This window comes from Hyperolius riggenbachi, chromosome 1, assembly GCF_040937935.1.
Source record: "Hyperolius riggenbachi isolate aHypRig1 chromosome 1, aHypRig1.pri, whole genome shotgun sequence".
NCBI classification, from domain to species: domain Eukaryota; kingdom Metazoa; phylum Chordata; class Amphibia; order Anura; family Hyperoliidae; genus Hyperolius; species Hyperolius riggenbachi.
The window spans coordinates 34949466-34973848 of NC_090646.1; positions in this window are offsets into that span (position 1 = coordinate 34949466).

A 24383-nucleotide genomic window follows, 5' to 3' on the forward strand; every position below is an offset into this window, starting at 1 on the left:
TATTTAGCATGTGAAGAAAATTTGCATCAAAACAACATTTGACTAAAAAGAGTAATAAGATAAGACCGGCCCCATCAATTTTCTTCAATTTATAGCGCTTTTATTCAAGACAGGTATAGCACATGGTAACAGCAGCGTTTCAGAGGGTATGCCTCCTTTGTCAAGCACTGACTATAAGGCCCCATTCACATCTAAAATTGCTAAACGCTAGCGATTCGCGTTAGCGTTTCCGCGGGTGATTTATCCAACATGGAAAAAACACTAGACAAATGAGCATTTTGGGAGCGATCGTGATTAGCGGTTCTATATATGAGAACACTGCCATAGGCTAGAATAGGACTAGCGGTTTTAAAAACCGCTAGCAGTTTGCGGTTAGTGGGAATCGTGCGATACCCGCTTAGGTGTGAACGAGCCCTAAGTGACTATTGGCTCACTGTGCCAAAAATCAGGCACATTACACTGGGAAATACGGGAGTGCATCTCATCGAAATTGATTCAGTTGACTAAAAAGGGTGTAATTTATTTTATGTATTACCCTTGCTAGGGTGTTTAGACAACCCGGGGTAGCTAAGAGTGGAGCCTTGCTGCCATTTTTCAAGCTTCAGTGCTGCTTTTAGTAGCCAGCATGGTTTATCATTAAGGGTGTTTGCAGTCCTTGTAAGTGACTCATTTAGAACCCTTTTAGTGTAACCACTTCCCCTCCCCTGGGATGAGTAACTACGCCCCTGCAAAATGCCACAACTCTGTGCAGGTGTGTAGGTACTACGTCCCTCCCACTGCACCCCCCCCCCCCCCGCTCCATCCCCCACCCCCCATGCTTGGTACCGCCGCTCATTGCCGCCGATCGTTAGCCGCTAGATCAGTGAATGGGAACACAAATCCAATTCATTGATCTAAGTCCCATCTGCTTCTGTTTCCATACTAGATACTAATAGTACAGTAAGCTGAAGTCACCACTGAGGACATCTTGTGGCCAAATTGTAATATTACATCCCTTTTTTTTCAGTTAATGATCCCTAGTTACTTGTTTTTCATTTTCAAATTAACCCCTGACCTCCCACACTCCCCTAAAGTTACCATTTTTTTTTAATTAAAAAAAATGACAAATAAAAATAAATAAATAAACAGTTACCTTAGGGACCAAACTTTTTTCATATGTATATAAAGACTGTATACCACAGTTACTTTATAAATTATGGGCTTGTAATTAGGGATAGACGCAAAACTGAAAAATGCACCTTTATTTCCAAATAAAATATTGGCATCATACATTGTACTAGGGACAAATTTTAAACGTTGCAATAATCGGAACAAATGGGCAAATAAAATGTGTGGGTTTTAATTATGGTAGCATGTTTTATTTTAAAACTATAATGGCCGAAAACTGAGAAATAATTATTTTTTTCAATTTTTTCTTATTATTCCCGTTAAAACCGAGTTAGAATAAAATAATTCTTAGCAAAAAGTACCCCCCAAAGAAAGCCTAATCAGTGACAAAAAAACAAGATATAGCTTGTTTTGTTGTGATAAGTAGTAATAAAGTTATAGGTAAATGAATGGAAGGAGCGCTGACAGGTGAAAATTGCTCTGGTTTTTTAAGGGGAAAAACCCTTCAAGGTGAAGAGGTTAAACTTAGCAGCTTCTGAGATACTATATAGAAAAAACTCCCTCTAAGTAATGTTTATAGATGGTGTGGGCTGTTTGGGGGAGGGGGGCAGGAAGGTATTTTACTACCCTCAGGGGACTGCTGCCTAGCTTACGTCTGCATGGGTGCCTCCATCTTCTCTCTCCCAGCCATAGATGCTGGAGATCCATGTGCACTGATGACCCCAGTGGCCACAATGCATGCTAGGAGATGTAGTTGATCATATAACTACATCTTTAGGTCAGGAGCTGTAGTCACATTAATGGACTACATCTCCAAGCAAGCATTGCGGTGGCTGAGGGGCTGAGGCCATGCAATATCACCAGGGGCACATTATTCTGCAGCATCTGCAACTGGGAGAGAGAACATGGAAGAGTTCTGTGTAGATTTGCAATGGGTCGTGCACAATACCACTAATAATTTTAGTAACTGTGGTGACCTTCTCACATTCTGTGCATGGCCATTTAGGACGTAGCTCCTATGTCCAAATATGTAGGAACTACGTCCATAAAAAATGGAACCCCGGGAGTTCACAGGGCCGCAAGTGCGGAGATCAATGAATGGGAATGCAGATCCCATTCATTGATCTAAGACCCCGTTAGAACGATTGTTGGCTTCTATGGAGAAGCCACAATCGTTCTGTTACACATCCCCTCTTCACTTCCTGTAAGTACGCTTACAGGAAGCCCAAGAAAAATTACTGTGGCCATCTTGTGGCCAAATAGTAAAACTACATCTACATACATTTTTTTTTTAAATGAATAGACATTTTTACAGTTAATATTAACTGTTTACCACCCACAAACACACAAAAATACTTACATAACATTTATAATAATACAAAATACAATAAAAAGAAAAAAACATAAATAGTTACCTAAGGGTCTGAACTTTTTTAATATGCATGTCAAGAGGTTATATTACTAATATATATATTTTTTTAATTATAAGCTTGTAAACAGTGATGGACGCAAACCTGAAAAAATGCACCTTTATTTCCAAATAAAATATTGGCGCCATACATAATTTAAATGGTGTAATAACCAGGATACATGGGCAAATAAAATATGTGGGTTTTAATTATGGTAGCATGTATTACTTTAAAGCTATAGTGGCTTAAATCTGACAAATAATGATTTTTTTTTTCATTTTTTTTTCTTAATATTCTCTTTAAAATGCATTTAGAATAAAATAGTTCTTAGCAAAATGTACCACCCAAAGAAAGTCTGATTGGTGGCGTAAAAAACAAGATAAGATCATTTCATTGTGATTAGCAGTGATAAAGTTATTGACGAATGAATGGGAGGTGAAAATTGCTCGGATGCATAAGGTGAAAAAAAAAAAACCACTAAAAGCTGAAGTGGTTAAGGTAGATACACACGTCTGATTTTTCCAAACGACTGGTCATTCAAACCGGTCATTTGAACGTCAAGTCAGACGTGTGTACAAATGATCGTTCAGCTGATAAGACTGGTTTTGACAGATCCGCTTGGTGGATCGGTCAAAACCACAAAACCAGTCTTATCAACTGATTGATCATTTGTACACACATAGTTACATAGTTATTTTGGTTGAAAAAAGACATACGTCCATCGAGTTCAACCAGTATAAAGTACAACACCAGCCTGCTCCCTCACATACCCCTGTTGATCCAGAGGAAGGCGAAAAAACCCTTACAAGGCATGGTCCAATTAGCCCCTAAAGGGAAAAATTCCTTCCCGACTCCAGATGGCAATCAGATAAAATCCCTGGATCAACATCATTAGGCATTACCTAGTAATTGTAGCCATCGATGTCTTTCAATGCAAGGAAAGCATCTAAGCCCCCTTTAAATGCAAGTATAGAGTTTGCCATAATGACTTCCTGTGGCAATGCATTCCACATCTTAATCACTCTTACTGCAAAGAACCCTTTCCTAAATAAATGGCTAAAACGTTTTTCCTCCATGCGCAGATCATGTCCTCTAGTCCTTTGAGAGGGCCTAGGGACAAAAAGCTCATCCGCCAAGCTATTATATTGCCCTCTGATGTATTTATACATGTTAATTAGATCCCCTCTAAGGCGTCTTTTCTCTAGACTAAATAAACTCAGTTTATCTAACCTTTCTTGTTAAGTGAGACCTTCCATCCCACGTATCAATTTTGTTGCTCGTCTCTGCACCTGCTCTAAAACTGCAATATCTTTTTTGTAATGTGGTGCCCAGAACTGAATTCCATATTCCAGATGTGGCTAGTGTTGGGCGAACATCTAGATGTTCGGGTTCGGGCCGAACAGGCCGAACATGGCCGCGATGTTCGGGTGTTCGACCCGAACTCCGAACATAATGGAAGTCAATGGGGACCCGAACTTTTGTGGTTTGTAAAGCCTCCTTACATGCTACATACCCCAAATTTACAGGGTATGTGCACCTTGGGAGTGGGTACAAGAGGAAAAAAAATTAGCAAAAAGAGCTTATAGTTTTTGAGAAAATCGATTTTAAAGTTTCAAAGGGAAAACTGTCTTTTAAATGCGGGAAATGTCTGTTTTCTTTGCACAGGTAACATGTTTTTTGTCGGCATGCAGTCATAAATGTAATACATATAAGAGGTTCCAGGAAAAGGGACCGGTAACGCTAACCCAGCAGCAGCACACGTGATGGAACAGGAGGAGGTGCAGGAGGAGAAGGCCACGCTTTGTGAGACACAACAACCCAGGCCTTGCATGAGGGCAAGAAGCGTGCGGATAGCATGCTTTGTACCGCCATGCAGTCATAAATGTAATAAAGATAAGTGGTTCAATAAACAGGGACCACGCGGCAACGCTAACCCAGCAGCAGCAGACGTGATGGAACAGGAGCAGGCGCAGGAGGAGAAGGCCACGCTTTGTGAGACACAACAACCCAGGCCTTGCATGAGGGCAAGAAGCGTGCGGATAGCATGCTTTGTACCGCCATGCAGTCATAAATGTAATAAAGATAAGTGGTTCAATAAACAGGGACCACGCGGCAACGCTAACCCAGCAGCAGCAGACGTGATGGAACAGGAGCAGGCGCAGGAGGAGAAGGCCACGCTTTGTGAGACACAACAACCCAGGCCTTGCATGAGGGCAAGAAGCGTGCGGATAGCATGCTTTGTACCGCCATGCAGTCATAAATGTAATAAAGATAAGTGGTTCAATAAACAGGGACCACGCGGCAACGCTAACCCAGCAGCAGCAGACGTGATGGAACAGGAGCAGGCGCAGGAGGAGAAGGCCACGGTTTTTGAGACACAACAACCTAGGCCTTGCATGAGGACAAAAAGCGTGCGGATATAGCAGCAATGCTTTTTGCCGCCATACAGTCATAAATGTAATACAGATGAGAGGTTCAATAAACAGGGACCGGAAATGCTACACCATCCCAGATGTTCATTGGTCATGTTACTTGGTTGGGGTCCTGGAGTGTTGCGTAGTCATTTCCAATCCAGGATTGATTCATTTTAATTTGAGTCAGACGGTCTGCATTTTCTGTGGAGAGGCGGATACGCCGATCTGTGATGATGCCTCCGGCAGCACTGAAACAACGTTCCGACAAAACGCTGGCTGCCGGGCAAGCCAGCACCTCTATTGCGTACATTGCCAGTTCATGCCAGGTGTCTAGCTTCGATACCCAATAGTTGAAGGGTGCAGATGGATTGTTCGACACAGCTACGTCATCTGACATGTAGTCCTTGACCATCTTCTCCAGGCGATCGGTGTTGGAGGTGGATCTGCACGCTTGCTGTTCAATGGGCTGCTGCTGCATGGGTGTCAGAAAATTTTCCCACTCCAAGGACACTGCCGATACCATTCCCTTTTGGGCACTAGCTGCGGCTTGCGTTGTTTGCTGCCCTCCTGGTCGTCCTGGGTTTGCGGAAGTCAGTCTGTCTGCGTACAACTGGCTAGAGGAGGGGGAGGATGTCAATCTCCTCTCTAAAGTCTCCACAAGGGCCTGCTGGTATTCTTCCATTTTGACCTGTCTGACTCTTTCTTCAAGCAGTTTTGGAACATTGTGTTTGTACCGTGGATCCAGAAGGGTATAAACCCAGTAATTGGTGTTGTCCAGAATGCGCACAATGCGTGGGTCACGTTCAATGCAGTCTAGCATGAATTGAGCCATGTGTGCCAGAGTCCTACCAGAATCCTCATCATCCTCTTGTGAGCGTTGTGATAGTTGTTGTGATGCATCATAGTCGTCACCTTCCTCCTGGTCTGCTTCTGCTGACCATTCGCGTTGAATTGTGGAAGTCCAACGTGCTCCGCTCTGGCCCTCGTCAGTGGTGGCATGAAATTCCTGCTCCAACTCCAGCTGTTCCTCCTCCTCTTCTTCGTCATAGCTGCTGGGGCCAGCGTTCCCTGAGGCGGATGGCCTGATGTTGGTACCATCACGCTGATCGTTTTCTCCTTCAGATTCCCCCAGTTGCATCATGACAGCTGTTTCCTTGATTTTCAACATTGACCTCTTCAGTAAACACAGCAGTGGTATGGTAATGCTGACTGAAGAGTTGTCACTGCTCACAAGCAACGTGGATTGCTCAAAATTTTGGAGGACTTGGCAGAGGTCCAACATGTTGTCCCAATCGGATCCACAGAAGCTTGGCAGCTGTCCGGATGCGCCTCGGTACTGCGCCGTCATGTACTGGACCACTGCACTCTTCTGCTCACAAAAGCATGCTAGCATGTGCAGCGTAGAATTCCAGCGCGTAGGGACATCACACAGCAAGCGATGGTGGGGGAGATTGAAGCGCTCCTGCATCTTGGCGAGTGCCCCCAAAGCAGTACTGGAATTTCTACAATGTTTGGCCACTCAACGCACCTTCAACAGAAGATCGGCCACGCCTGGGTATGTCCTCAGGAACCGCTGAACTACTAGGTTCATCACGTGCGCCAGGCAAGGGATGTGTGTCAGCTTAGCCAACCTTAAAGCGCGAATGAGATTACTCCCATTATCACACACAACCATGCCCGGTTTCAAGTCCAGCGGTGCCAGCCACAAATCCGTCTGTTCCTTTATTCCCTTCCAAATTTCCTCGCCTGTGTGCTGCTTATCCCCAAGGCAGATCAGCTTCAGCAACGCTTGCTGACGCATGCCAACAGCTGTGCTGCACTGCTTCCACGATCCTACTGCTGCTGGGTTAGCGTTTCCGGATGAGGTACAGCTTTGAGATGCGTTGGAGGAGAAGGAGTCAGAGAGGTAGGTGCTGCTGTTGTTATCCAGTGGGAGGGACGGCGGTGCAGCTGTTTGCGGCGTGGGCAACACCCGCGCCGTAGCAGGTGAGGAATCGCTGCCAGGCTCCACAAGGTTCACCCAGTGCGCGGTAAGGGAGATGTATCGACCCTGGCCAAATGCACTCGTCCAAGTGTCAGTGGTGAGGTGAACCTTGCAGGCAACGGCATTCTTCAAGCTTCGGGTTATTTTGCTGACCACGTGCTCATGCAACTCAGGCACTCCAGAGCGCGCAAAGTGGTAGCGGCTGGGAACCACGTAACGTGGGATGGCCACTGACATCATGCCCTTGAAGCTGTTTGTCTCCACCACTCGATATGGCAGCATTTCGCAGGCCAGAAGCTTGGCTATGCTGGCTGTTACTGCCACGGCCCGGGGGTCATTTGCTGGCAATTTCCTCTTGCGCTCAAACATCTCCGACACAGACAACTGAACCGTAGCGCTGCACACGGAAGGGCTGTTGGTTGTTGTGTTTGATGAACACTGGGAGACCTCAAGAGCACTATTCCGGAAAGTGACAGTGTCAGCGTCGTCTGATGTTTGTGAATGTTGTGAACCACGCAATGGCTGGGCTACTGCTGCTGCTGAGGCGGGTCTGGTGGTGAGTCTGGTGAACCCAAGGGAGGCAGTGTTGCTGGTACCCTGTCCTGCCGCGTTTGCCCACAGAGTGGGATGTTTGGATAGCATGTGGCGGCTCATGCTGGTGGTGGAGAGGTTGTTAATACTTTTCCCCCTGCTCAGGCGAGTCTTGCACACTTTGCAAATCGTCATGGTAACATCCTCAGTGCAGTCTTCAAAGAAAGCCCAGACTTTGGAGCACCTGCCTCCTTGCTGGCGATTTCTGTTTCCTCCTCTTTTGCCTCTCACTCTAACTTCCACGCTTGTGGTGCCTGAAATTGCGCGCCGCCTACCTTGTGGCACAAGGCGAACTCGTGCAGCAGTGGGTTCTTCAACAGACTCATCTGTGCTGCTGCTACGACGGCGATGTTCTCGTTCACAAATAAAATCTGGGTCTCTGTCCACATTGTCCATACAAAACACAATTACCCTTTCCAGAGAGGACTAGAATTGATAAAATTTAACTTTTAATGGTATGTATTAAAAAGACCTATTTGTTAGAACACATAGATTGTGACTGATTGGTAAGGGGGTATTATCATTGGTGACCAGACACCATCCTCCCTTTTACCAACATCTAACCAAAAGCTCTACACATAACTCGACATGTTTCATTTCCTAAAATGGAAATTTCGTCAGGAGTGAAAGTGCTCAGTGCTAGAGTGCCATATTGCTAAAAACAGTTACATTAATCATAAATCACATATCTAGTGTAACAAACATCAGACAAAAGTAACGGCCGTTATAGAGACAGCCTGCTAGAGTTCATCAAGATGGCTGCCTTTTTATAGTGTGTGGTGAGGGCTAAAGGTTGCTGGGTAAGGCGGGAACCAATAACTCCTCCCCTTGGGAGGTATCCCCTCATCCCATAGGTCAAGAGCATAGTCCATCAAAAATATTGTCCAATCAATCTGTTCCCCATACTTACTAATGTAAAGTGAAAAACATACAATCGTCCGCTCTCTAGCTCCATTTTGCCCCCCTAGTTAATCCTCCATTGAAGATAAATCTCCTATCCCCAAAGAAGAGTATAGCGGCAAAGCGTAGGTCCAAAAACAAAGAAATACGTATTTCCAGCCCCCTGATTGGTCCAGGCGATGGGGCTGGAGGCGTGGGTATGCAGAGCGCTTGGAGGCTACGTCAGAGCTGTGTCAGCCAATAGTGCACGGCTAAGCCTCCACCAGTGCTCGCTCACATCCGCATATGCACGCGGAAGGTACGTCACAAGACGTAGCCACGTCCTATTGTGTTGCCAAGGCAACAACCTGCGCGAACAGGCCGTGCCAATAGGGCGGTTCCATTGCCAGTTGTCATGGCAACATGTAATCATAACACGGCCGTAAACACAGTGGATTCCGCATCCTATAAGCCAGGATTGTGCCGGAGACGTTACCAATACACGGGGGAGGGTGAGAGAGGGCAAACTAAACAGAACAGTAGGAAACAATCATAGTCAACACGGGGCCACCATAAAGGTGGAACCCACTCATGGGGGGGGGGTAGAAAAACCCATTTAGCAACCTGGAAATTTATCCTTAGCCACAAATATAGATGACTTAAAAAGTAGGGGGGTCAAACGGAGAACCCCCCGATCATAATCAAGAGAAGGTACATGCCACACATGCATCCTATAAAGCCCAGTGATGAACTACATAAGGTAAGTATTCACATAGGGGGGATATATTATTCCAATCCCCATACTTTTACAGTATTTACAGAAAGGGGGCAAAAGTAAAACCCTCATTAAGTCCCTGAGGGCTGAGGGTGCCCAAACGGTATATCCAACGGGCCTCCAATTGGCGCAGCTTCTGATCTAAGTTGCCCCCACGGGGTCCCATCTTCCATCTTTGTATAACCCAATATTTTAAACAGGACGGATCCCCGCCATGTTTCTCATGGAAGTGCCGGGCAACCGAGGTATTGCGTTTGTGGTTAATATCCCCTAGATGCTCTAGAATTCTCTCCTTGACAGCCCTTGTGGTTTCTCCCACATATATTAGGGGGCAGGGGCACTGGATAGCATATACTACACCTTCACTGTTACAGTTGAAAAAATCCCACAGATCAAAGACTCGTCCATCCCTGGGGGCAGTGAACTTCTTACAGTTAAGGACATTGGTGCAAGCCTTGCATTTCCCACATTTAAACATACCCTTAGGGGGGTTGGAGTTCAACCAAGTTTTCCTTTCAGTGACAGTATTTTTAATATTAGGGGGCAAAAATGAATGTGTTAGATTGTCCCCCAAATTCTTTCCCCTTCTATATGTAATGAGGGGTGTCCTTGGTAGGTAATCTTGTAATTGTGGGTCTAGTTTCAGGATGGACCAATGTCGCCCCAAAATTCGTTTTACATTGTTTGATTGATTCGAAAAAGTACACACTTTTTCGAATCAATCAAACAATGTAAAACGAATTTTGGGGCGAATTTTTGCCCCCTAATATTAAAAATACTGTCACTGGGCTGTCAAGGAGAGAATTCTAGAGCATCTAGGGGATATTAACCACAAACGCAATACCTCGGTTGCCCGGCACTTCCATGAGAAACATGGCGGGGATCCGTCCTGTTTAAAATATTGGGTTATACAAAGATGGAAGATGGGACCCCGTGGGGGCAACTTAGATCAGAAGCTGCGCCAATTGGAGGCCCGTTGGATATACCGTTTGGGCACCCTCAGCCCTCAGGGACTTAATGAGGGTTTTACTTTTGCCCCCTTTCTGTAAATACTGTAAAAGTATGGGGATTGGAATAATATATCCCCCCTATGTGAATACTTACCTTATGTAGTTCATCACTGGGCTTTATAGGATGCATGTGTGGCATGTACCTTCTCTTGATTATGATCGGGGGGTTCTCCGTTTGACCCCCCTACTTTTTAAGTCATCTATATTTGTGGCTAAGGATAAATTTCCAGGTTGCTAAATGGGTTTTTCTACCCCCCCCCATGAGTGGGTTCCACCTTTATGGTGGCCCCGTGTTGACTATGATTGTTTCCTACTGTTCTGTTTAGTTTGCCCTCTCTCACCCTCCCCCGTGTATTGGTAACGTCTCCGGCACAATCCTGGCTTATAGGATGCGGAATCCACTGTGTTTACGGCCGTGTTATGATTACATGTTGCCATGACAACTGGCAATGGAACCGCCCTATTGGCACGGCCTGTTCGCGCAGGTTGTTGCCTTGGCAACACAATAGGACGTGGTTACGTCTTGTGACGTACCTTCCGCGTGCATATGCGGATGTGAGCGAGCACTGGTGGAGGCTTAGCCGTGCACTATTGGCTGACACAGCTCTGACGTAGCCTCCAAGCGCTCTGCATACCCACGCCTCCAGCCCCATCGCCTGGACCAATCAGGGGGCTGGAAATACGTATTTCTTTGTTTTTGGACCTACGCTTTGCCGCTATACTCTTCTTTGGGGATAGGAGATTTATCTTCAATGGAGGATTAACTAGGGGGGCAAAATGGAGCTAGAGAGCGGACGATTGTATGTTTTTCACTTTACATTAGTAAGTATGGGGAACAGATTGATTGGACAATATTTTTGATGGACTATGCTCTTGACCTATGGGATGAGGGGATACCTCCCAAGGGGAGGAGTTATTGGTTCCCGCCTTACCCAGCAACCTTTAGCCCTCACCACACACTATAAAAAGGCAGCCATCTTGATGAACTCTAGCAGGCTGTCTCTATAACGGCCGTTACTTTTGTCTGATGTTTGTTACACTAGATATGTGATTTATGATTAATGTAACTGTTTTTAGCAATATGGCACTCTAGCACTGAGCACTTTCACTCCTGACGAAATTTCCATTTTAGGAAATGAAACATGTCGAGTTATGTGTAGAGCTTTTGGTTAGATGTTGGTAAAAGGGAGGATGGTGTCTGGTCACCAATGATAATACCCCCTTACCAATCAGTCACAATCTATGTGTTCTAACAAATAGGTCTTTTTAATACATACCATTAAAAGTTAAATTTTATCAATTCTAGTCCTCTCTGGAAAGGGTAATTGTGTTTTGTATTTAGAAATCAGGTGTGTTTTCTGCACATTGTCCATACCCTCCTCTTCCATCTCCTCAAACTCGTCATATGTCATTGTGGGGGGCCACCGCCGTGGAGTAGAGCTCCCCAGAACAACCTCTGCGCAGCTCACTCCAACGTCGTCTTCCAGATCTTGTCGGCCGACCTCCTGCAATTGCAACCCCTCCTGCCCAACTTGCTCTGGGATTTGGGTTTCCGAGTCCTCCTCGGACTCGCCTTGTATTTCAGTGCGCGGTGCATTTCCCACAGTTAATGGTTGTGAATCCGGGCACAACATTTCTGGCTGTTCCTCCATTGACCTTTCATAGGTGGAAGTTTGTTGGGCTGGGAATAGCTCCTGCGAATACCCCATTGTGTCCTGAGGTAATTCATAGGACTGGTTATCTGGCAGTTGTGTGCGTGGTGTCGCTGCCGGTTGTGTCAGCTTTGTGCCCACTGGCTCCTTGTAACTGGCTGAGGACTCGGACCTCGTGCGTGATGTGCTGGTGCTGCTTAACCCACTGCTGGACGCTTGAGAGGTCATCCAAGTAATTATCTGGTCCTGTTCTTTTGGATTTGTGAGGGTTGTTGTCCTGGACAACATGGGCGGTATTGAGTGGGTTTTCTTGGGTGCTCCCCTGTGGCCTGTACGTGAACCGTCAGGGGAAACACCTCTTCCCTTGCCCCTTCCTCTTTCACCGGATTTCTTCCTCATTTCACTTATCCTTACAGTACACGCTGACTGGCAGCAGTACAGTGGCAGTACAGAAATGCTATACAGTACCACTATTCCCAGCAGCGACACAGAGCACAATGCTATACAGTGGCGGGTGAGCGGTGTACTACTGTTCCCAGGCCCAGCAGACACAGAGTGGAAGTAAACACAATGCTATATAGTCTGGCTGAGCGGTGTACACAGAGTGGCAGTACACACAATGCTATATAGTCTGGCTAAGCCGTGTACACAGAGTGTCAGAAAACACAATGCTATGTATAGCGTGGCTGAGCGAGGTGCACAGTGGCAGTACACACAATGCTATATTAGTCAGGCTAAGCCGTGTACACAGAGTGTCAGAAAGCACAATGCTATATATAGCGTGGCTGAGCGAGGTGCACAGTGGCAGTACACACAATGCTATATAGTCAGGCTAAGCCGTGTACACAGAGTGTCAGAAAACACAATGCTATATATAGCGTGGCTGAGCGAGGTGCACAGTGGCAGTACACACAATGCTTTATAGTCAGGCTGAGCCGTGTACACAGAGTGTCAGTAAACAATGGTATATAGTCTGGCTGAGCGGTGTACACAGAGTGTCAGTAAACAACGGTATATAGTCTGGCTGAGCGGTGTACACAGAGTGGCAGTAAACACAATGCTATATATAGCGTGGCTGAGCGAGGTGCACAGTGGCAGTACACACAATGCTATATAGTCAGGCTAAGCCGTGTACACAGAGTGTCAGAAAACACAATGCTATATATAGCGTGGCTGAGCGAGGTGCACAGTGGCAGTACACACAATGCTATATATAGCGTGGCTGAGCGAGGTGCACAGTGGCAGTACACACAATGCTATATATAGCGTGGCTGAGCGAGGTGCACAGTGGCAGTACACACAATGCTATATATAGCGTGGCTGAGCGAGGTGCACAGTGGCAGTACACACAATGCTATATTAGTCAGGCTAAGCCGTGTACACAGAGTGTCAGAAAACACAATGCTATATATATAGCGTGGCTGAGCGAGGTGCACAGTGGCAGTACACACAATGCTATATATAGCGTGGCTGAGCGAGGTGCACAGTGGCAGTACACACAATGCTATATATAGCGTGGCTGAGCGAGGTGCACAGTGGCAGTACACACAATGCCATATATAGCGTGGCTGAGCGAGGTGCACAGTGGCAGTACACACAATGCTATATTAGTCAGGCTAAGCCGTGTACACAGAGTGTCAGAAAACACAATGCTATATATATAGCGTGGCTGAGCGAGGTGCACAGTGGCAGTACACACAATGCTATATATAGCGTGGCTGAGCGAGGTGCACAGTGGCAGTACACACAATGCTATATATAGCGTGGCTGAGCGAGGTGCACAGTGGCAGTACACACAATGCTATATTAGTCAGGCTAAGCCGTGTACACAGAGTGTCAGAAAACACAATGCTATATATATAGCGTGGCTGAGCGAGGTACACAGTGGCAGTAAACAATGCTATATATAGTGTGGCTGAGCGAGCGGTGTACTACTGTTCCCAGCAGCGACACACAATGACTGGGGGGGACCCTGGCTAGCGTGGCTGGAGAGCGAACTACCCTGCCTGCCTACCCAAAGCTAAACCCACAGACAAATGGCGGAGATATGACGTGGTTCGGGTATTTATTTACCCGAACCACGTGACCGTTCGGCCAATCAGAGCGCGTTCGGGCCCGAACCACGTGACCCGTTCGGCCAATCACAGCGCTAGCCGAACGTTCGGGGAACGTTCGGCCATGCGCTCTTAGTTCGGCCATGTGGCCGAACGGTTTGGCCGAGCACCGTCAGGTGTTCGGCCGAACTCGAACATCACCCGAACAGGGTGATGTTCTGCAGAACCCGAACAGTGGCGAACACTGTTCGCCCAACACTAGATGTGGCCTTACTAGAGAGTTAAACAGGGGCAATATTATGCTAGCATCTTGAGTTTTTATTTCCCTTTTAATGCATCCCAAAATTCTCTTAGCTTTAGCTGCAGCTGCTTGGCATTGAGTATGATTATTTAACTTGTTGTCAATGAGTACTCCTAAGTCCTTCTCCAAGTTTGATGTCCCCAACTGTATCCCATTTATTTTGTATGGTGCTAGACCATTAGTACGTCCAAAATGCATGACTTTACATTTGTCAACATTGAATTTCATCTGCCATGTGCCCATTTAGCCATCCTATCCAGATCCTGTTGCAATATGACACTATCTTCCTGAGAGTTGATGATTCTGCACAATTTTGTATCATCTGCAAAAATAGCAACATTGCTCACTACTGCATCTACTAGGTCATTAATAAATAAATTGAAGAGCACTGGACCCAGAACAGACCCCTGTGGGACCCCACTGCTAACAGTCTCCCATTTTGAGTACGATTCATTGACCACAACTCTTTGTTTTCTGTCCATTAGCCAGTTCCCTATCCATGCACAAAGACTCTTCCCCAGTCCTTGCATCCTCAACTTTTGCACCAGACTTTTGTGGGGAACAGTGTCGAAGGCCTTTGCAACGTCCAAGTATCTCGTCTACAGCATTCCCAATATCCATGTTAGCATTCACTACCTCATAAAAGCTGAGCATGTTAGTCAAACAGGACCTGTCTTTAGTAAACTCATGTTGATGCTGAGAGATAAGATTATTTTCTACTATGAAGTCATGTATAGTATCTCTTAGTAACCCCTCAAATAGTTTGCATACAACTGATGTTAAGCTTACAGGTGTAACGATCGGTGTAACACAGAGAGGGTCTGATTACCGGTGAACTGCAGTCTCACCAGGAATACAGAATATACCCGATTATTGGTGATCTACAGTATCACCGATAATCAGATATATCTACTAACCTCTGGACACCAAGGAGAACAAGTGAGTATTTAGATGCAACAGTATACTTTGAGTATTTCACCAGAATAATGTTCCTTCCTATGGCCTAGACTCTCCAGGAGGGAGGAGCTAGGCTAAGAGTAGGAAGGTCAGAGCGTGAGTGACACCCGACAGAGAGGGTGTCACTAACAGGACTGGGAGGACTCTCGAGGTCGGCAAGCCAGGTTGTAAACACACAGACAGATAAGGTACAGAATCAGGATGCAAGTACAGAGTCCAGGAACGAGCAGAGTTTGGCAACAGGATATCAGAAATAGCAAGGTACAAGACCAGAGTTCAGAGGAATAGTCAGGCAGGCAGAAGGTCATAACAAATAATACAATTCAATGTTCCTAATGCTAAGGTGTGAACGCCTTGATGTCAACACCTTTGGAAACTATGCTAGAACACAGATACAGACAAGGTCTGAGTGCTACCACGTAGTGATCGCAACGGCAGACAACCAGAGAATGCCCAGCACCCAGTATACTGTATATAGTGAGGTACTCTCCAGCGCCTCCCTAAGTGCTGGGCCAATGGCAAGTGGTGAAAATGTCAGCTGACCGGCCTGGTCAGCTGACCCTTTTCTGGCTGTCATATAAGCTCTGCCTCTGAGCGCGCGCGCGCATCCTTCTGAATCTGTGTGGACAAGCAGTCCCAGCCACACTAGACATGTCTTGCAATGTGATTCTTGATTCAAGCGCGGGGACCGCCGCCCCACTCTCTAAGGGAGCGGCGGTTTCCCCGCGTCCGGCTGCACTGTCAGCAACTCTGCCATCCGTGTAATCTGCCACCTCCAACGCAGACTCCACCGCTCTGCCCATGCGGCATGCAGCGGTTTCTCTGCGTTGTGCCGCCATGTTGGACGCGGAAACAGCCGCCTCACTCTGAGCCCTTGTGGCGGCTTTTCCGCGTTTCCTCACAACAGGTCTATAATTTCCTGGATCTCATTTTTTGCCTTTCTTAAATAATGGGAAAATGTGGGCTGTACGCCAATCCACTGGGACTCTGCCAGTTGCAAGAGAGTCACAAAAGATAAGATAAAGGGGTTTATCTATAACTGAACTTAATTCCCTTAGGACCCGAGGATGCATGCCATCCGGGCCAGGTGCCTTGTCTATTTTTAATTTATTTAGTCTTGCCTTCACTTCTTCCTGCGTTAAGTGTTTAATATTACAGTTAGAAGATTGGGACTCTTCCGCCTCTGTAATTTGCAACAGTGCTGTTTCTTTTGTGAAGACAGAAGCAAAGAAAGCATTTAATAACTCTGCCTTACCTTGGTCATCCACCATTGAGTTCCCACCCTCATCCTTTAGGATTCCTATACAGTCAACCTTTCTTTTTTTAGAGTTAATGTACTTGTAAAACTTTTTTGGGTTAGATTTGATATCCCTAGCGATTTGTTTTTCAGCTTCAATCTTTGCCTGCCTAATTTCTTTTTTACAATTTTTATTGCACTCCTTATAATTGCTTAGTGCAGCCTCGGTCCCCTCCTGTTTTAAGACCTTATAGGCATTCTTTTTCCTCTTCATTTTATCTTTAACCTTTCTATTCATCCATAGAGGCCTTTTTTTTATTCCTAGATATTTTGTTTCCATATGAGATATACATACTACAATATTGATTGAGTATAAGTTTAAAAGCTTGCCATTTCCCTTCAGTGTCTTCCCCTTGTAGTACATTATTCCAGTTCACCAAACTTAGTGCCTGCCTAATTTGATTGAATTTTGCTTTTCTAAAATTCATAGTTTTAGTGGTCCTGCTGCCCCGTGGCCTATCAGTCACCAGATCAAACGTTATCATGTTGTGATCACTATTTCCCAAATGTTCTTGAACCTGCACATTTGATACATTATCTGGTCTATAAGAAATGATCAGATCCAGTAACGCATTCCCCCTAGTTGGTTCAGTTACCATTTGAGTTAAGTAATTGTCAGGTAGTGCTGCCAGAAATCTGCTGCTTTTACCAGAATGGGTACCCTCAATACTCCAGTCAATGTCTGGAAAGTTGAAGTCGCCCATAATTATGACCTCATTTTTACTTGCAGCTTTTTCAATCTGCTGTAGTAATCACAGTTCTGCAGCTTCATTAATAAGAGGTGGCCTGTAGAATACCCCAATAAGCAATTGGCAACTTTTATTTCCACCATGAATATTTACCCAAACAGACTTCACATCTTTGCAATCTTCCTCCATCTCATCGTTGAGGACAGCTGTAAAAGAATTCTTAACAAAGAGACAAACCCCTCCACCTTTTTTCCCTGTTCTATCCCTCCTAAACACATTATATCCTTTTAAATTAGCTATCCAGTCATGGCTTTCATCCATCCATGTCTTGGTTATTCCCACAATGTCATAGCTGACTTGACGTCCAAACAACCGGTCTGAATGACTGGTCGTTTGAAAAAATCCATCCCACACTGTGAGGGGATAGAGGATCTGCAACATGTCCTGGAGACTAGATCAGATTAAGATAGGGCCCACTGTGATTTCTTCATGTCTTCATTTGAAATTGTACTAACCAAAAATTACTTTCTCCTTGGAGATTCCTTTTTTTGAGCAGATCAAGGGCACTGTAATGGGCTCCAACACTGCCTTGCCCTATGCCAATGTATGGAGGCCTATGAGGAGACATGTATAATATACACCAATCCACTGTTTCACCAATTTGCCAAGATTTGGGTGAGATATATTGAAAATATTTTCATGGTATAGGTGTGACCACATTTGAGTCTTGAAGCCTTTGTTGTAGATTTGCATGCAAGGTTTTCATTTATTAGATTAACAACATATTGTAGTGCCAAGATGGTACACTTTTTGGATGTAAGGGTCCTGGTTAGAGATAATAATATAGAAACCGATTTATTCAGGAATTCCACAGACCACAATTTTTTTACTTAGATTTGAATCCCATCACAATCCTGCACTTCAATACCGAAATCACAAATATTACGGGTGCAGAGAATAGCATCAGATATACAGTTTAGAGATAAGAGGGTTAATAAAGAGTACATTCAGACAAAGAGGCTATCCAGATGGGGTCCTATTTGATGGAAAAGACAGGTAGACTAAAAAAAACTACTTAGAAAAAGTAGACAAGACAAATAACATTTATATCACACTTTTCTCCTGGCAGACTCAAAGCACCAGAGCTGCAGCTACTAGGGCATGCTCTATAGGCAGTAGCAGTGTTACGAAGACTTGCCTAAGGTCTCCTAATGAATAGGTGCTGGCTTACTGAACAGACAGAGCTGAGATTTGAACTCTGGTCTCCTGTGTCAGAGGCAGAGCCCTTAACCATTACACCATGCAGCCACTGCTTACGGATATGTAGCCAGACATGGCCTTGTGTTCAACAGTTGTCAAGAGAAAAATTAGACAAGATAGTAATGTTAGGAAGACTTGCCTAAGGTCTCCTACTGAACTCTGGTCTCCTGTGTCAGAGGCAGAGCCCTTAACCATTACACCATGCAGCCACTGCATATGGATACACAAGGCCATGTCTGGCTACATATCCGTACGCAGTGGCTGGATGGTGTAATGGTTAAGGGCTCTGCCTCTGACACAGGAGACCAGAGTTCAAATCTCAGCTCTGTCTGTTCAGTAAGCCAGCACCTATTCAGTAGGAGACCTTAGGCAAGTCTTCGTAACACTTCTACTGCCTATAGAGCATGCCCTAGTGGCTGCAGCTCTGGTGCTTTGAGTCCACCAGGAGAAAAGTGTGATATAAATGTTATTTGTCTTGTCTACTTTTTCTCTTGTATTGAGCATAAATGGTAAATTTTAGGCCAGCTTCAGTTACTACTGGTGTTGTGGTACAGTGGTTAGAGTGCTTGCCCACCACACAGTGAGACCCAGGTTCAAATCCCAGCCAATGTGAGTTGGCTTTTATGCTACAAATCCTTAAAGGTAACCTAAACGGAGAAGGATATGTATTTTTCCTTTTAAAATAATACCAGTTGCCTGAATCGCCTGCTGATCCTGTGTCTCTAATACTTTTAGCCACAGCCCCTGAACAAGCATGCAGATCAGATGCTCTGACTGAAGTCAGACTGGATTAGCTGCATGCTTGTTTCAGGGTGTGATTCAGCCACTATTGCAGTCACAAAGATCAGCTGGACTGCCAGGCAACTGGTATTGTTTACAGGAAACATCTATATCACTCTCAGTTAAGGTTCCCTTTAAGCAACCTAATGTTTCTATTGCACTGAGCATAATTGGTAAATTTTAGGCCAACTTCAGTTACTACTGGTGTTGTGGTACAGTGGTTAGCGTGCTTGCCCACCACACAGTGAGACCCAGGTTCAAATCCCAGCCAATGTGAGTTGGCTTTTATGCTACAAATCCTTAAAGGGAACCAGAGAGGATGAAACAAAGCTTTTCTACATACCTGGGGCTTCCTCCAGCCCCATACACCTGGATCGCTCCCACGCCGCCGTCCTCCGCTCCCTGGATCTGCCGCCACCGGGTCCCGTCATTGCCACGAGTCGGCCAGTCGGCCGGCGCACGCGGCCAATTCTCCGCATCACAGAGTTCTCCTTCCATACTGGTGTGCGTGTGGCTGCTTACTGCGCAGCCGCATGCGTACGGGTATGGAGGGAGCAGCTCTGATGCGGACAATTGGCCGCGTCCGCTGGAAGTGACGGGCCCGGTACCGGCGGATCCAGGAAGCTGAGGATGGTGGCGTGGGAGTGATCCAGGTGTATGGGGCTGGAAGAAGCCCCAGGTATGTATAAAAGCATTTTTCTATTTTAGAAAATCATTGCCCTCTGGTTCCCTTTAAAGGGAACCTAAACGGAGAAGGATATGGATTTTTCCTTTTAAAATAATACCAGTTGCCTGAATCGCCTGCTGATCCTGTGTCTCTAATACTTTTAGCCACAGCCCCTGAACAAGCATGCAGATCAGGTGCTGTGACTGAAGTCAGACTGGATTAGCTGCATGCTTGTTTCAGGGTGTGATTCAGCCACTATTGCAGTCACAAAGATCAGCTGGACTGCCAGGCAACTGGTATTGTTTACAGGAAACATCCATATCACTCTCAGTTAAGGTTCCCTTTAAGCAACCTAATGTTTCTATTGCATTTAGCATAAATGGTAAATTTTAGGCCAGCTTCAGTTAGTACTGGTGTGATGGTACAGTGGTTAGGGTGACTTGCCCACCACACAGTGAGATCTGGGTTCAATTCCCAGCCATGGTACGATGTAAACTGGTTTTTGAAATAGCATAATTCCCTGGCAGATGAGACCCTCCTCCCTCCGGTAGGAGGGAGGAGGAAATAGGTAGAAGGGTGGGAGGAGGAGAGGAGAGAAGGAGGAAGGAGGAGAGGTGGGGACCCACAAGAGGCTAACTAAAATCTCCCTAGCAGAGTGTGTAGCAGCTGTCCCATAACTAATTAGTGTAGGCAGACAACTGAGTCAAATGGTATAAGGACCTTGCTTGGAGGAGGAGGAGGAGGAGGAGGAGGAGGAGGGAGGGAGGGAGGGAGGGAGGGAGGGTGGGCAGGCAGAGAGCAGTGTGTTTGACAATAATGTGTCTGCTGACAGTGATATGGAGGGTCAAAGTTTTGCTCAATAGAGCATTATGAGGCGAATCGAACTTCCGCAAAAGTTCACCTGATGCAGGCGAACGTGAACCCCCAAAGTTCGCCTGGAACTGTTCGCAGGCGAACCGTTCGCGACATCTCTACTGGGCATACACGGCTCGATTTTGCCACTCAATTCCGCCAAGTCCTTATCTTTAAGCATATTCTTTGCTATCTTTATTGTTCCATCAGATTTTACATCTGGTAGTTTCCTAATGTCCTTCTCCACCATTTTCTTAAATACCTCAATAGATCTGTATGCTGAGGTATCCTGTGGGTTGAACGTGGAGGGATTTTTTAATGATGTATGTACAAAGGGGCTGGCGTTATTAGGTGCTCTATAGCTAATTCCTTGCCTATTAATTAAGTATTTCTTCATATCAAACTTTCTAGTAAATTTGTGCGAGTCAATGTAGGTTTGGAATTTATTTAGTCCCTTTTTAGGGGCAAATTTCAATCCCTGATCCAGGACATTCAGTTCCTCTTTTTCAAGATGTACAGCACGTAGATTGTAAAAGCCTTGCCGTTTTAGTATCTCCTTCTTTTGTAATCTCCTCCCACCCCTTCTTCCTTTTTTACCTCTCTTTTTCTTTCCTGGTTGGGGTGTATCTACATGGGCAGGGCCGTTTCTAGCCCCGTTCAGCCGGTTCTGCTGAACAGGGCGCCGATGAGAGACAGATTGGGGGGTGCCAGGCAGAAGGAGAAGGATGTGACGTCACCAGGTGGGGTGCGTGCAGGTATGGCTTGTGCTATGGGCGCCACACCTGCCACCAGCCGCTGCCGCCATTGCCTGCGCCCCCCTCTCGCAATAATCCTATCAGTCAGTGCCGCCCCCGCCGCCTGAACATCCTCGTTATTGCAGGCATCAGCGCATAAGCAGTGTCAGAAGGACGCACGCTACTCGCGAACAGTGTACTCCACATGCGGAAGTGACTAATGACGTCACTTCCGCATGTGGAGTACTCTGGGCGCGAGTAGCGTGCGTACCTTCTGTCACTGCTTACGCGCTGATGCCTGCAATAACGTGGATGTTCAAGCGGCGGGGGCGGCACTGACTGATCGGATTCATCAGTGGAGGACTGGTCGCCGCAGATCTGAGGTCTATAACCCCCAGTCAGCACCCAGCCCCCCAAGCAAGCCTGCACCCAGCCCCCCTAGAAAATCGGCACCCAGTCAGCACCCAGCCCCCCCAGCAAGCCTGCACCCAGCCCCCCCCAGCAAGCCTGCACCCAGTCAGCACCCACCCCCCAGCAAGCCTGCACCCAGTCAGCACCCAGCAAGCCTGCACCCAGTCAGCACCCAGCCCCCCCAGCAAGCCTGCACCCAGCCCCCCAGCAAGCCTGCACCCAGTCAGCACCCAGCCCCCCCAGCAAGCCTGCACCCAGTCAGCACCCAGCCCCCCCAGCAAGCCTGCACCCAGTCAACACCCAGCCCCCCCAGCAAGCCTGCACCCAGCCCCCCCAGCAAGCCTGCACCCAGCCCTCCCAGCAAGCCTGCACCCAGTCAGCACCCAGCAAGCCTGCGCCCAGTCAGCACTCAGCCCCCCAGCAAGCCTGCACCCAGTCAGCACCCAGCCCCCCAGCAAGCCTGCACCCAGTCAGCACCCAGCCCCCCAGCAAGCCTGCACCCAGCCAGCCCCACAGCAAGCCTGCACCCAGTCAACACCCAGCCCCCCCCCCCCCCCAGCAAGCCTGCACCCAGCCTCCCCCCAGCAAACCTGCACCCAGCCCCCCCAGCAAGCCAGCACCCTGCGCTAGGCAGCAGTCTGCCCCCAGGCAGCACCCTACCCCAGCATGCACTATGCCTCAGGCAGCCAGCATTAGTGTTGCTCAAATACCCCTTTTCAAAATTTGAGTTAGGTCGAATTCGAATAGTAAATTATTCGAGGTCAGTCGAATATTCGAGTCGAATAATTTTTACTATTCGATTCGACCTCGGAATTCGAGCTCACTATTCGAGTCGGTATTCGAGCTCATTATTCGAGCTGACTATTCGAAATGGCCTTCAATAGCTTCCAACACTTGTTTTGAGGGTGAATGATGCAAGAAACCTCTTTTTTTCCAAGTAACAACAGCAAGTGATTATGTGGGGATGTTCCTTTAAAAAAAAAAGTTTAAAAGAGAAGTTGTGTCCAGAAATTTGTTCAGTACTGTATATACTTCTTCTTCTTCTTCTTTATCTTCTATATCTTCTTCTTCTTCTTCTTCTTCTATATCTTCTTCTTCTATATCTTCTTCTTCTATATCTTCTTCTATATCTTCTTCTTCTTTTATATTGTCTTCTTCTTCTTCTTCATCTTCTTCATCTTCTTCATCATCATCTTCTTCTTCTTCATCTTCTTTTTCTTCATCTTCTTCATGTTCTTCAGCTTCTTCTTCATCTTCTTCATCTTCTTCATCTTCTTCATCTTCTTCATCTTCTTCATCTTCTTCTTCTTCTTCTTCTTCTTCATCTTCTTCTTCTTCATCTTCTTCATCTTCTTCTTCATCTTCTTCATCTTCTTCATCTTCTTCTTCATCTTCTTCATCTTCTTCTTCTTCTTCATCTTCTTTTTCTTCATCTTCTTCATCTTCTTCTTCATCTTCATCTTCTTCTTCATCTTCATCTTCTTCTTCATCTTCTTCTTCATCTTCTTCATCTTCTTCTTCATCTTCTTCATCTTCTTCATCTTCTTCTTCTTCTTCATCTTCTTCATCTTCTTCTTCATCTTCTTCTTCATCTTCTTCATCTTCTTCATCTTCTTCATCTTCTTCTTCATCTTCTTCATCTTCTTCATCTTCTTCTTCTTCTTCATCTTCTTCATCTTCTTCTTCATCTTCTTCTTCATCTTCTTCATCTTCTTCATCTTCTTCATCTTCTTCTTCATCTTCTTCATCTTCTTCTTCATCTTCTTCTTCATCTTCTTCTTCATCTTCTTCTTCATCTTCTTCATCTTCTTCATCTTCTTCTTCATCTTCTTCATCTTCTTCATCTTCTTCTTCATCTTCTTCATCTTCTTCATCTTCTTCATCTTCTTCATCTTCTTCATCTTCTTCTTCATCTTCTTCATCTTCTTCATCTTCTTCTTCTTCTTCTTCTTCATCTTCTTCATCTTCTTCTTCATCTTCTTCTTCATCTTCTTCTTCATCTTCTTCATCTTCTTCTTCATCTTCTTCATCTTCTTCTTCTTCATCTTCTTCTTCATCTTCTTCTTCATCTTTTTCTTCATCTTCTTCTTCATCTTCTTCATCTTCTTCATCTTCTTCTTCATCTTCTTCATCTTCTTCATCTTCTTCTTCATCTTCTTCATCTTCTTCATCTTCTTAATCTTCTTCATCTTCTTCTTCTTCATCATCTTCATCTTCATCTTCTTCATCTTCATCTTCTTCTTCTTCATCTTCTTCATCTTCTTCTTCTTCATCTTCTTCATCTTCTTCTTCTTCATCTTCTTCATCTTCTTCTTCTTCATCATCTTCATCTTCTTCTTCTTCATCTTCTTCTTCATCTTCTTCTTCTTCTTCTGCTTCTTCTTCTTCTTCAATATCGTCTTCTTCTTCACTTATTTCTCTTTTCAAATTTTTTTTTTTAAAGAAATGCAGCTATTTTTGAGCGTAACAAATAGCTGGTGGCGCACGCATGTTGGAAGCGCCATTGTATGTGCTCCCTGGCAGTGGAAACACACAGACAGCAGGAGGTAAATTCAGCAGC